This window comes from Mus pahari, chromosome X (assembly GCF_900095145.1).
Source record: "Mus pahari chromosome X, PAHARI_EIJ_v1.1, whole genome shotgun sequence".
Classification (NCBI taxonomy): domain Eukaryota; kingdom Metazoa; phylum Chordata; class Mammalia; order Rodentia; family Muridae; genus Mus; species Mus pahari.
Genome location: NC_034613.1, coordinates 86,074,821 through 86,088,229, shown reverse-complemented (window position 1 = coordinate 86,088,229; position 13,409 = coordinate 86,074,821). Strand labels below are relative to the sequence as shown.

At 40.4% G+C, this 13,409-nt stretch overlaps 1 long non-coding RNA gene across 2 annotated transcripts in view; it reads right to left on the bottom strand.

Annotated features, from left to right (window-relative positions):
- Positions 1 to 13,409, bottom strand: part of LOC115063148 — a 21,431-nt gene that overhangs the window by 3,914 nt on the left and 4,108 nt on the right. Inside the window, exons 1-2 of one of the 2 annotated variants that reach the window (XR_003843037.1) lie at positions 1,654 to 1,676; positions 206 to 1,405 (exon numbers count right to left, since the gene is read on the bottom strand). This is a non-coding gene — a long non-coding RNA (uncharacterized LOC115063148). Of the gene's footprint in view, positions 1 to 205; positions 1,406 to 1,653; positions 1,677 to 13,409 lie in introns of those variants that run through there. The other variant, XR_003843038.1, reaches the window with a different exon arrangement.

Below are 13,409 nucleotides of genomic sequence, written 5' to 3'. Positions count from 1 at the left end.
ACACACACACACACACACACACACATACCATATAAATATGGATTTTACCCAAAGGGAAAAAGAGTAACCACATATAGCAGTTCTCAAGGACATGGTAGAAATGCAGAAAAGTTACATAGTTTCAAGAGTTTGTACTTATCAAATGCTAGTCCCCTTTTATGTATTAAATGTATTAAATTTTGAAATAGAGCCCATATGTACTCACCACCCTCCACTGACTGTTTTATGTGAATATTCATCTTCCTTGTATCCATTTTCTTTGTATCCATCTTCTTTGTAGATGTCTAATGGGCACCTCAAACTCAGCATAGCCAAAGTATGGCTTTCTCTCCGAAAATGTGTTATACTTTGGGATTCTGTAGCTCAGTCAATGGCAACTCCACTCTTCCATTGCTCAGGGAAGAGAAGAAGAAGAAAAAGGAGGAGGAGAAGGAAGAGGAAGAGGAGGAAGAGGGGGAGGAGGAACAATAATAATAACAACACCCTTTGAGACCATCCTTGAATGCCTTGACCCCCCCATCTGTTAGTGAATGGTGTCATTTATACCTTAAAAAAATATATCCAGAGCCGATTATTTCTCACCACTTCCATGTCATCACCTTGGTCTATACTCTGTGTCACCTGGATGATTCTTAGATTGCTAAAGCCTTTTACCAAGTCAAAGCCCCTTTGTTTCTCCCGCTCTACAACATATTCCCTATAAAGTCATTCTGTTAAAATGATGTCAGTCTCCTCTGCGTCAAATCCTCCCATGGCTCACTGGTTTTCTCTGAGTGCTTACTTTAGTCTACCTTATCTGAATAGTGAACTTATTTATGGGCTCCTGTCCTAATTCCGTTCTCCCTGCTTATTGTGTTAGATACTTTTCTGTTGGTGTGATAAAATACCATGAGCAAGGCAACTTATAGAAGGAAGGGTTTAGTTGATCTTATAGCTCCAGAAGGAGTATCTATAATGGCAGGAGAGGCATGGCAGCAGGGAAGTAGAGCAGAAAACTAAAGAGTTCGTATGCTCGATATCAAACATGACACAAAGGGAGAAAACAGGAAGTGGGGCAGTATATAACCTCTCAAAAGCTACCCACAGTAGCACAGTTCCTCCAAGTAAGTCTCCACCTCCTAAAAGTTCTACAACCTTTAAAAACAGTGCCTGTATCCAGGGACCAAATGTTCAAATACATGAGTCTATGGGAGACATTTATCTTCCAAAGCACCGCACTTACCCTCTTCCAAACACGTTAAGACCTTTACTGTTCCTTAAACCACTGAAGTATGCTGTCACTTAAAAATCCTTCCATCTGCAGTCCCTCCTTGCTGGAAAGTTATTGTCCCATCTAGTATTGTCCCATATAGTATTGTCCCATACTTGGCTTCTTCTTTACTCCAGGTCTCTTCTAAAGTGCCACCTAATAAGAAATATATTATTAACCAACGTTCTAATATGCTCTGTTCCCTCTTTTACCATTTGACATACTGGGTATTTATTGATTGTGAGATTCTTTTGCAGCCACAGATAAAATATCAGTTCTATAATGACCTAGATTTGTGTTTAATTTTGTGCATAGCTGTCTTAGATAGAGTGTCCTTGCTGTGAAGAGACACCATGACCAAGGCAACTCTTATAAAGGAAAACACTTAATTGGGGCTTACTTACAGTTTCAGAGGTTTAGTCCATTATCATCATGGTGGGGGGCATGGCAGCATCCAGGCAGACACAGTGCTGGAGGAGCAGAGAGCTCTACATCTTGATATGAAAGCAGCTAGGAGGAGACTGTCTTCCACAGGCAGCCAGGAAGAGGGTCTGGATCACACTGGCCAAACTTGAGCATATATATGAGACCTCAAAGTCCCAAAGTCCCACAGTGACACAATTCCTCTACCAAGGCCACATCTCCTCCACTAAGGCCACACCTCCTAATAGTGCCACTTCTCAAGGTCCAAGCATATTAAAGCCACCACAATTGCTTTCCCTATAAGACAATGCATGCCATACAAGAGGCTTTAAATAAACATTTGTTGATGTGATGAATGAATTCTCCTATGGGAGTAAGGCAAATGAGGCTGGGCCATAGTCAGACATTTTGCAAGACAGCCAAGGATGTTTTCCAATACAGTGATGCAGAAAGAGATAACTGACTCCTCGTTGGTGACACCTCCTCTGAAGAAAAGAGTGCTCAGGGCCACACCAATAACTGAAAGAATGGAGGTGAGGAATTTTAGTTTAACATTCATCTCCTGTGTAACAGCATTTCTTATTAACCTCCATGTGAGTATCTATTGAGACTATTTCAACTATAAGAAAACCAAGGTTCATAGGGATAAAATCATCAGCATAAACCCACAGAGATTAAGTGGTACAACATGAATTTGCATCTAGGTCTGACTGGATCAAAAATCCACTTTCTGTCCTCAAAATTACCTCCCACCAATTATCAGATCCCAAATGAAGCTTCATAAAGAGAGCTAAGCATGCAGACTATTGGAATCCTGGAAGGGTAGAGTGATAAGCCAGCTCGAAGTCACAGTCTCTTTTGTCTGTCTGCTGTTGCCACCATCTTTTACTTCCAACTCCAAGGCTATCATGTATACTATCCTTAGATGAGTACATTCAGATTGGGTTGTATCAGGTCATCTTCCTATACAGTAGTCCTTAATAACTTCCCATCGATGACAGAACAGTGATCTGGCCCTTGGCCTGATATCCAAACCCTTCATTTGACCCTGAGCTCCTTTTTCAGCTGTGCTGCCACTCACTAAGCCTCTGCAACTGCTGCCTCTGGAACTCTCACTATTCAGGAACAAGTGTCTACATCCCCAGTTCTTTGCCTTATACTGTCCCTTTTCAGTTTCTGTTCTCTTTGTCTCCTTCCTACCATCTCCTCTACCTATTTGGAAAGCAATGCCTTCTCCTTTTTTCAATTCTGTACTACTGATAATCCCCCCTCTCTCCCCGTGTGTGTGTGTGTGTGTGTGTGTGTGTGTGTGTGTGTCTGTGTGTATGTCTGTGTGTCTGTGTGTGTTATGTGTGGAAATATATGCACCAGCAAGTATGCATCTCTATATGAAAACCCATGTCAGATGCCTTCCAGAATCACTCTCTGTTCTATTTATTAAAGCAGGATCTCTCAATGAGCCAAGGCAAGAGCTCTCTGATTCCTGCTACTCTAGCTAGCTAGCTTGCCTTGGAGATGCCCTGTCTCCTTTTCAAGTGCTGGGATTACAAGCAGCACCAGACCTTCCCATCTTTTTACATCAATTTGAGAAATTTGAACTACAGTCCTCAAGGCTGCACTGGTCTTACTCTATTCACAGAGCTGTTTTCCCCAGTCCTTGTTGATTACATTTAATTGTTTATATTTATGAAATATGTTGTAATAATTCAGCTCATGCATACGACACATGATAATAGTTAGCATTTCTATCTCCTTAGGCCTCATCCAAGACCTAGCTCATGTTCTACTTCTTGATGTGGCCTGCCTGCCTGCCTGCAGTGTTCTCCACCAGGACACCCTGCTTGTACAGCTTACCTGCCACTCACAGCATGCTATTCATGATTGCTAATTCATCCCCATTCTGTGCATGTGTCTCATTTCCCCATCATACCTTCAATTCTCCTTGAAGGACAGGACCCTGTCCTAGCCCCCACAGGGCCTACCTCAAGCCAGGGCTTACCAAATCTTTGCTAATGGATTAAGCACTCTGCACAGATGAATTTTAAGCAGGGTTTTGAAGGCAAAAAGTGGTCTGGGTTTGACAGAAAGAAGACAGCTGCTCTAGGTGGAAGGCTCAGTAAAATAAAACGCTGAGCACATTTATATAAGCAAGGCAGCCAGGAGTATTTAGAAAAAAAAATTAAACACACACTCACAAAGGAGGCAGAACAGCAGATCTTTTACTCAATGGAAGAAATGACTATAGTCATAACTGACAAAGAAATGTTTGCAGAAATCCATAAAGAATGATAAGGGTATAGAAATTCCTCTTGCTATAAACACGCAAAATGGGACAACATGGAATAATTACTTTACGATAACTTTGTCACTACTCATGAGCAAATGAACATATGGGAAAACTTTCACTCCCTAAGAGGCATTTTTTCATTCAAAACCAGAAAGCCTTATTGGTGGCAGAATGTCATTTGCATCTATGTCCCCAACAATGCTTTTCAGACTCACTGTTTATGCCATCAAGTAGCATTAAAACCCATGCTTCAGATTATTACACAGGGCCATGCTACATTTACATCACATGCAGAAAGAGGCTACAGAGTACGTTTTAGTGGAGTGGGACTTTAAGAGAAAATTTGCAGTGTGTGGTTCTTTTTTTTTTTCAGTTTCTTATATTCAGAATAATTGTGTGTGGCAGATAAGCCATTGTGTCTGATTTAACAGGAAAGAACACGAAGTTCAGAGAAGTAGACTGATTTACCTAACGTCATATAGTCAGTAGCCTTGAATTTTAGCCTGGGGTTCACTTTCTTACAAACACTGTGGTGTTCATTTATCACACTTGTGTTTGTGTAGTTGATCTGACCAAAGCTCTTATTGATTTTTCCCCATGATCTGAATTTTCCAGTCATAGGTAATATGAAACTTACCCCAAGGATCTGAGCTCCAGAAAGTCAAGCTTTCTCCGGGAAATGATCTTAGTTCTATAAGAAACACCTAAAGGCACCTTAAGTTGTAATAACTATTCCAATCTCAGCACAGCTCGAAACAGGCATGTCAAAACTCATTTTTCTAAAAAGTATTGACCCCTCACTTGGGTCCACGGGTAACTAAAAGAAGGATATAAGTCTAACATCTCTGCCTTCATTTTGTTTCTGTCTCTTTACTTTGCCTGACTGCACAGAGAGAAGTCATTGTACTGAACCTGCAGTTATCTTGGATTGTAGGGACAGTGAAACCTCACAGGAGACAGTATTCCTACAAGAAGAGGACACTTATCTCTAAGGTCAAGCTTGCACCACCAGTAACTAACAGATTAACAATTTGACATTTTATCAGACCCCTTCACAGGACAGACTAGCTGAGACAGCATTTTAGTTTGTTTCTATAATTAACACCATAAGCAAAATCAATTTGGGAGAGGGTTTATTTTAGCTTACAGCTTATAGTCTATTATAAAAGAAAGCCAGGGCAGGAACTCAAAGAAGGAACCTGGAAGCAAGAACTAAAGCAAAGACCACAGAGGAATGCTGCTTACTGGCTTATTCCCAAATCCATGTTCACATACATTTTATATAGCACAAGCCTACCTGTCTAGGGAAGGCACTGCCTACTATGAACTGGGCCTTCCCATACCAATCATCATCATTAATAATAATAATAATAATAATAATAATAATAATAATAATATCCACTGACATGCCCATAGGCCAATCCAATGAGAACAATTCTTCAGTTGAGGTTCCCTCTTTTCAGGTAATTCCAGACTGTGACAAAACATCAAACACTAGACAGCACAGGGATTAATGAGTTAAGGGTGAGTGTGCCACTTAATTATACATATCACTTGACCACTATTGAAATCCAACACTTAAGTCTATCCCACCAGACTTTGGGACATTGGACCAACTTACAATTTCCTCTTTGCAATGTGCTACACTGAACTAGTCTTTCTCTGCTTTACACCATTTGTGACAAGTAGCCAAGGCTAGCTTGTTGGGGATGCTAAAGCACAGACTTTCATTCTATAGAGTTCCCCATTTAGATAAATGAAGTGTTGGTGTTGAGAGATAAGTATTCAGCTCATCCAAAAGTAAGAGGGTACATACCAGGCAACAGCGTCAAGTGTTAGAGATAAGAATACAAAGAATAATCAGTATACATATTTTAAAGAGAACTTTGTTTTTCATAAATGCAATTTCACAGAACAGTGCCTTGAACTGGTCTTGGTATCCAACCACCACCACCACCACCACCAAACTTCTGAGTTGGGTCAAATCACCAGGATATTTCTAGGAGCTAGAAGTGCTAAATCTTACCACTTTCAGGGGCACTTTGAAAAAAAGATCCAAATTATCCCATTCAAATAATTTCCTAGGACAGCAAAATGGCTTAGTAGGCAAAGGCACTTGCTGCCAAGATCGAGTACCTGAGTTCCATCCCCAGAATTCATGAGGTGGAAGGAGAGGACCAAATCCAACTTCTGCCTGCTGTCTTGTCTTACACACACACACACACACACACACACACACACACACACACACACACGCGCGCGCGCTGGATAAATAAATGTAAACAATTTGAAAACAAAAAGGCTTTCCTTAAAAATACTGAGACAGGGGCTGGAGATAGGATTCAGTCATTAAAGGTAATACTTCACAATTAAAATTGCTGAGAAAACTAGCCACCATAGGTTGAGAAACACTAAGAATGTAGCCTCTTGTATGGAATTTAAGCAATTTTCTTGTCTGCCTAGTGCTTGCTGAAGGCTCAGAAATAATTGGGTAAACTCTCTGGCTCCTGGAAATATGGAAATTGTAGAAGCTTCGATTCTACAAGCTCCAAGTTGAACTTGAGTCTTAGATATCAATGTTTAGTAATACAATTATACTTTTGTATAATATACATATAAATTAAATGATAGAATTGGGATGGATGAAAGAAGGTATGAGAGAATTTGTAAAATGCAAAATATCATCTAAATATATATATATATATATATATATATATATATATATATAAAAGTAATAGTGTTATCTGTAGTCTCTTTCTGGACCCAGAGGTCTACGTTTCTTGGCATGTTTTTTAAAAAGCCAAAATACACAAAAATAAAAAAGTAGCAAGATAATTTTATTAAAAAAATAAAAAATAAAAACAACAGAATGGATACATTGCAAGGAAACAGCACACCATCTGAATTCGAATACTCAAGAGTACCTCATTACTGGGATGGAAGAACAAGTTGCTAGGGATGGAGTGTAAGTGCTCTGCTCTTTGATTAACAGGCATGGGTTATGTTAGTACTCATTGTGTATGACCTTTCCTATGATGCACCTGATTTTAATCATTTGCATACCCAATCATGCATAGGCATAAGATTTATAGTAAGTAGAAAAATTTCCCTGAAAGTTCATTGCGAGGCCAGATGTTTTACTCATATGTCCCTACAACCAGTTTAGACTGGATTGGTGCTTTTCACCAACTTCAGGCTGGGTTTGATCACCAAAGGTGAGTTACTAAGGAGTTGCTAGAGAGGAGCAACCCACTGCTTTGTTTGGAGTGTGTTATAACTGCCACTTAAAGTAGGTTGGAACCCAAGGTTATTAAATGAATTTCTGTGAAATGGGTGTGTGTGTTGCTCAAGCCAAGTGGAGTCCCAGGTTGCTAAGCTTTCTCCACATTTCCCTAATTGAATGTATGTAGTATGTTGTCTTGTATGTAGTACCTACTATGGTACCATTTGGGACAAAGTTGTATTTTAATATCACTTGATCTTCAGAAATAACATTAAAGGTATATTGTTCTTTTTCCTATATGTTGAAAAATGAAGGCTCTGTGAAAAGTAATATGTCTAATCCATATGGCAAATGACAGTGCTATGACTCAAATCTAGATCTGTCCTGATTCAAAAGTCCACATTCTTTCCACCATAGTATGATGGACAGTTTATTTTTAGTACTCAAAAATCCAAGAAAAGGCCAAGGAGATGGTTCATCCTGCAAAACCAATTGCCACCCAAGCATGATGCCTTGTGCTTGATTCCCAGAAACCATGTAAAATATTGGGCGTGTTTGCATGCCTCTCTGATCACAGTGCTCACTCATTGAGATGGGAGGCAGAGACAGGTAAAGCTTGTGAGCTGGCCAGCGTGGAGCACTCTCCACACTGGCACAATCAAGACAGACACTCCCTCAACAAGGTGGAAGGCAAGAGCCTCCTTCTCAAAGTTGTTCCCAGACCTCCACCTATGCACAATGGCATGCATGAGCATATAGTTACATATTTATACACACAAGATAGAAAAAGTAATAGATTTAATATTTTAATTCAAAGAATAAGTTCTCCATGATGTTTAATATGAAATTATGTTAGATGGTAGTATTCTTTCCTCACCCCTGTAGGGTCCTGGAGTCTAATGGAAGGTGTGATACAGTACCAAAGCCAAGTTAGGTCTCTGAATTCATAAAACTAAATAAGAAAACTCTAACTACAGAAAGTAGAAACTCCAAAGACTGCACAAGGTACAGTCCAAAAGAAATGTTGGCATGTGCCCGGGGCTCTGAAAGTGTCTGAAAATTCTTACCACAAAAGAGTAGCCTTAGTGGGGACTAGGAAATGTTGCTCAGTGGTGGAGAGCTTGCCTGGCATGCATGAAGCCACAGGTTACATCCTTAGCATTGAGGAGGGGAAGAATCGTGGTAAGGAGGTGGGGTGAATCATCTCAGGGGCTTTATATTTGTTTTTTTTATTTGTCCATTTGTTATTTCATTCACGCATCCACCCACATGTCAGAGAGATTTGAGTATCAGTTTACCTCTGTACACTGTGTGAACTAAAGGATGAAATACCGGGAGACCAAATCCAGCATCCCATAAACCTACAGCAGTCCTGACCATCACCTTAAGCCTTGTTTTCACACAAGTTCATTTCAGTCCATTTAAGGATTTTGTTTTGCCTGTGGGAACTTCTATTCAATTAAGACTGGTAACACAAGCTTTGCTTGACTGAAAGATGCCTTACATGCTGACTGCTGAAGAAGATGCTTCCACAAACTCCTTGGCTAGGAGACTGCAAACTAAGCTTTACCTGGCAAATGAAAGCAGGATGCATAGAGACAGGAGTCAAGACATTAAACCCACGCCTTGTGTGGAAAGCTGCCCTTCGAAGTGTGCCAAATTATATGGGAGTAGAGAGACTAGCCACCTGACAGAGGAGACCTTGCATGATCTGAGTGTCACTGCTATTCATATTTATCAGAAGTTGGACCCTTAGACTTAAAACCTTAACCCTGCAACACCAGACGTGACACCCCAAGGGCATCAGAATCCTTCTTTCTTTAACTTCTTAAATGAAAAGCAAAACCAAAAAAAAAAAAAAAAAAAAAACCACCCAAATTTTCAAACCTGTTTTCTCATCTTCTATTCAAGAAATTAGACATCTATGGAGACCAACTAGTCTGCCCAAGTATTTTTCAAAAAGAAAGTAAAGCTTTCAAAGGCCTTTAAGTTAACAAATATGTTGGGCTAAAACCCAACTGGTTCTCTCTGTCTTTTATCACTCAAGAAACTACTTTACATTCTTCCACAAGACAATCTTTAAGTCGTTCTCAAAACACAGGAGCTACTCCTGTTTCTATTTCATTTCTGCCTCCAGAAGCATGAAGCTGAAATTGACTAGAGATTCATGGCCTAGCTTCTGACTTCTCATCCCATTCCTACCAGCTCTGATAGTTTGCTCTGTCCGATTGTCCTTGTCCTTGACCTTTTCCTGCATCTCATTCCTGTGCTCATTACCAGAGAGATGAGCATTAAGTTCTTCTTCTCCCTCTACCTTTTCAGACCCCACCACCAAAAGGATCTTTGCAACTGACCATGAGTCTTTAATTAGTAACCTTTCTTCTTCAAGTTGGCCCCTAAGTGTGCTCCTAACATTCTGAAATTTAAGGAAAAAAGGGAATGTATAAATAGTTTGGATAAATGCCTTTGGTGGAAGCTGAAGATCAGAATTCTCAGATTAACTGGCTAGAGGGAGTACTGGTTGGACTTGGGCCAGTACCATGATACCATTGTCACTCGGAAAGTCTTCTAAAAAGAACTAGTTACATTGAAACAATCATGGTGAGCTGAGCTGATCCTTCCTGTGCAGAAAAAAAAAAAGAGCCAAAGGCTAGGCCCCGCTTGGGCCTGTAATTCCTTGCACAAAGATAATCTAGGGTTAAAGATTAAGTGCTTAAAGGTTAAAATCCTGTCTCTGGTGAAAACAGAAAAGAAACACATGTAGACATTTTAACTCATAAGCCAATGAAAGAAACCATAAGATGGAACCAGTTCAGAACAGAACTCAAAAATGAATGGATTTTCACATTAACGGAAATCTGCACTACGTCCAAGGGACAGAAATCCATTGCATTGAACCATTGTGATTTCCTTTGCATTTCTGAGGATAAGAGTGTTTTACGTTGTTCTCAGTTGTCTACAACTTATAAATTGTTAAATAGTTCAAGGCCAATGGGAGGCCCAGATAACCTTGAGGAATGCACCAGTCAGAACATCCAGTAATCGCTTTTTGCCCATTTAGTCTTTCACAATTTTCTCTGACACAGGAAAGAACTGTTGTAATCAGCCAGCTTTTAGGTCAGCAGGCCATGTAACCCTTGGGGAACAGGTTAGGGATGGCAGCCTAGATGTTGGCCTAAGAAAACTGCTGGAAGGGTAATTTGACACTTAAAAGAGAGTTAACAATGCCCAAGATGGATTAAAGAAACCAAGGGTGGTTTGTCCAAAACCTCAGGAGCTAGGAAATCTGACAAGTGGAGAGATCCACCCATGAGTCTGAAAGCAGCCGGTGATGGCCTGACAGGCTCTGCTTAAAGGAAAACACATGTCTCTCCCCTTGCCTACTCTCACAGAACCTAGCAAAGACATCTGGTTGAAATACACCTTGATCCTTGCCTGGCAACAGAGTACAAATAAATACAATCTTCGTGAACAGACTCAGTGGGAACCTCAGGAACACACTAGGGAGGATTGTGAAGAATTCTGTCATTTTTCTCTGGCACTTCACACGTTGTGTAACTGATTTTCTATTTACTGCCCATCTACCTTTGAGTTTTAGGTATGTCTGAAAACCAGTAGAGGCACCTAAATCAAAAGCAAACCAGGGGGGTTTGGTTGATGGTTTTCTCTATTATTCCACAGCATTTATCAGCTTGAGCATACCTGGCATGTGGCGTTCCTTGTGTAGTATGGAAGAGTAAACGTGTTGGGGGCGGGCAGTAACCTTGGGACCCTTTCATACTTGTTGCCTTTCTCACTGTCTGTATTCCAGCCCCAGTCCACAAATTAGGCAGCTGGAAAAGACATATAAGAGTTCTCTCTCTCTCTCTCTCTCTCTCTCTCTCTCTCTCTCTCTCTCTCTCTCTCACACACACACACACACACACACACACACACACGAGTTAAACACGAGCACTACAGTATCTGGGATGTGGTGCTCTACACTTTGTAGTCACAGCAGTTTGAAGGTAGAGGAAGGAGGATTGGAAGCTTAAATGTGGGGTACACAACAAAACCTTGTCTCAACCCGTTTTGTTTTAGATGGGCTGGTGGAATGAATGGCTCAGCAGGTTAAAGCATTTGCCAAGTACCTGAATACAAGCAAGCCCTAGCACCCACATGGAAGGATGAAAAGTGACTCCCAACACCTGTGTGCTTTAGTGTAGGTCTAGGGAAGCAGGGACACATGAATAAAATTTACCTGACATACCAGCAAACTGCTGTCAAAATATCTATATTTATACCTATAGACATAAGCCTTAATCAGAGAAGTCCCTCACAATGAACAGTGAATGAAGAGACTCATGGCTGTCCAGGATACCAAAAATAAGTGACACAGGTGGACCAAGCCTTAAGTCACTTGTACCACCAACAGCTCAGCAAACACCATGGAGTAGGGAGTATATAGGAACTGGAAGATAAGCAAAGGGCTGTGAGATGCCATTCTCTAGATTCCATACAACCTGTTGCAATCATTAACCCATCTCAGCTTTGGTTCCTATACTGGGCCCACATGAGACAAGCCCAGTCAATAATCAATCAGGGAAGCGGGAGGGGTTCCCAGGGCTTTACACTTTATCTCTGAACTATTGCTCACTAGTTTAGAGAGAGGTGAGACTCAGTGTCTTCAGCTATGCACCCTCTGCTAAGCCTATGAGGCTCCAATGTGTAGCTCCAAAGTCATGGCTCCACAGAGAACCCTGGTTAATCTTGGTAGGCCACGAAACAAAATGAATAGATATTAACATGAGAGAGAGAGAGACAGAGACAGAGACAGAGAGACAGAGAGATTATTTGTGGGGAGTTTAGATAGGGGTGGTAGGGAGGTAGGAGGTGAGGCTGGTCAGTAGTCAAGGTGCATACATGAGAAGCTGTAAAAAGTAATAGTACATATAAAGAATAAAGAAAATAGAAAAATAAATAAATAAACAAAACAATAATGAGTTTCAATTTTATACTTGCCGAGTCAAAAAAATATCAAGCACATGTTAGTTTGGCTTTAAAGGGACAAAAATGGAAAAAAAAACCTTCATGCTCTTCTAATAGCAAGATAAAGTAAAACAATTCTACAATTCTTTTAAAGGGTGATTTGACAATATATAAGTATGAGAACTCATAAAAATATTCATGACCTTTCATGTAGCAATTTCACTCCTGGAAATTTGTCATTATGGTTATCATTCAAAAGAATGGAAAACTATATACATAAATATACTTTACAATGCCATTAAGCATAATCTCAAAAAAAAACCCTACAGTTACAGCCAAGTGTCCAACAAGATTAAAGTGAATTAAAACACAGATTGAATGAAATATTGCTTAGAGAATAAAAGTGATAGCTCTGTTGGCTATGGTGACACATACCTGTAATCCTAGCACTGTGGATTCTGAGGCAAGGAGATTGCAAGTTGAAGGGTAGATTGAGCTGTTGAGACCTTGTCTCAAAAGAATCATAATTCTGAAGACTACAACATGGAAAATCCTAAATGCAATAAACATTGAGACAAAAAAGAGAGAGAACTCACAGTTTCATGGACAGTTTCATTCCACTGTATGAACAGCATCTCTGGGTAAAGACACATGATGCTCCAGCCATAGAATCGGGTAACTTCAGATCTTCACCTCTCCCTCCCATCTGTAGCAGGCTATCGGCTGCAGCCTCTCCTCACTCTTTGCCCCCATTCCCAGTGGACTAAGGAGATCATGGTGGACAACTATGTTTTCTTCCTTCCTGTGGAACCCCTCAACATCTCTCTGTTAGCCCAACCCATTCCTAAGTGTCAGCTCCTAATACTCAGAAACCCATTTTACCTGAACACCTCAGTGGCCATATATGTCAGAATAACAGAAGAGCTTCCTACTAAGCAACACATAGCCATCATCATCCTAAGAACAAGAGAAAGCAGCCAATACCAAGATGTGCCAGATATCAGCACTTAGAAATCCAACCTTGCCAAAACCAAATGCTTAGATGCCAGCATGTAAACACCATCATAACAACCAGGACAATATGACTCCCCACTAGAGCCCAGCAACCCTACTACAGAATGCCCTGACCATTGCAATATGGCTGAATAATAATAAAATACTTGCAAACAGAATCCAAGAACACATCAAAATGATCATCCACAATGATCAAGTAGGCTTCATCCCAGAGATGGAGGGATAGTCTTTGTTTTGTTTTTTTT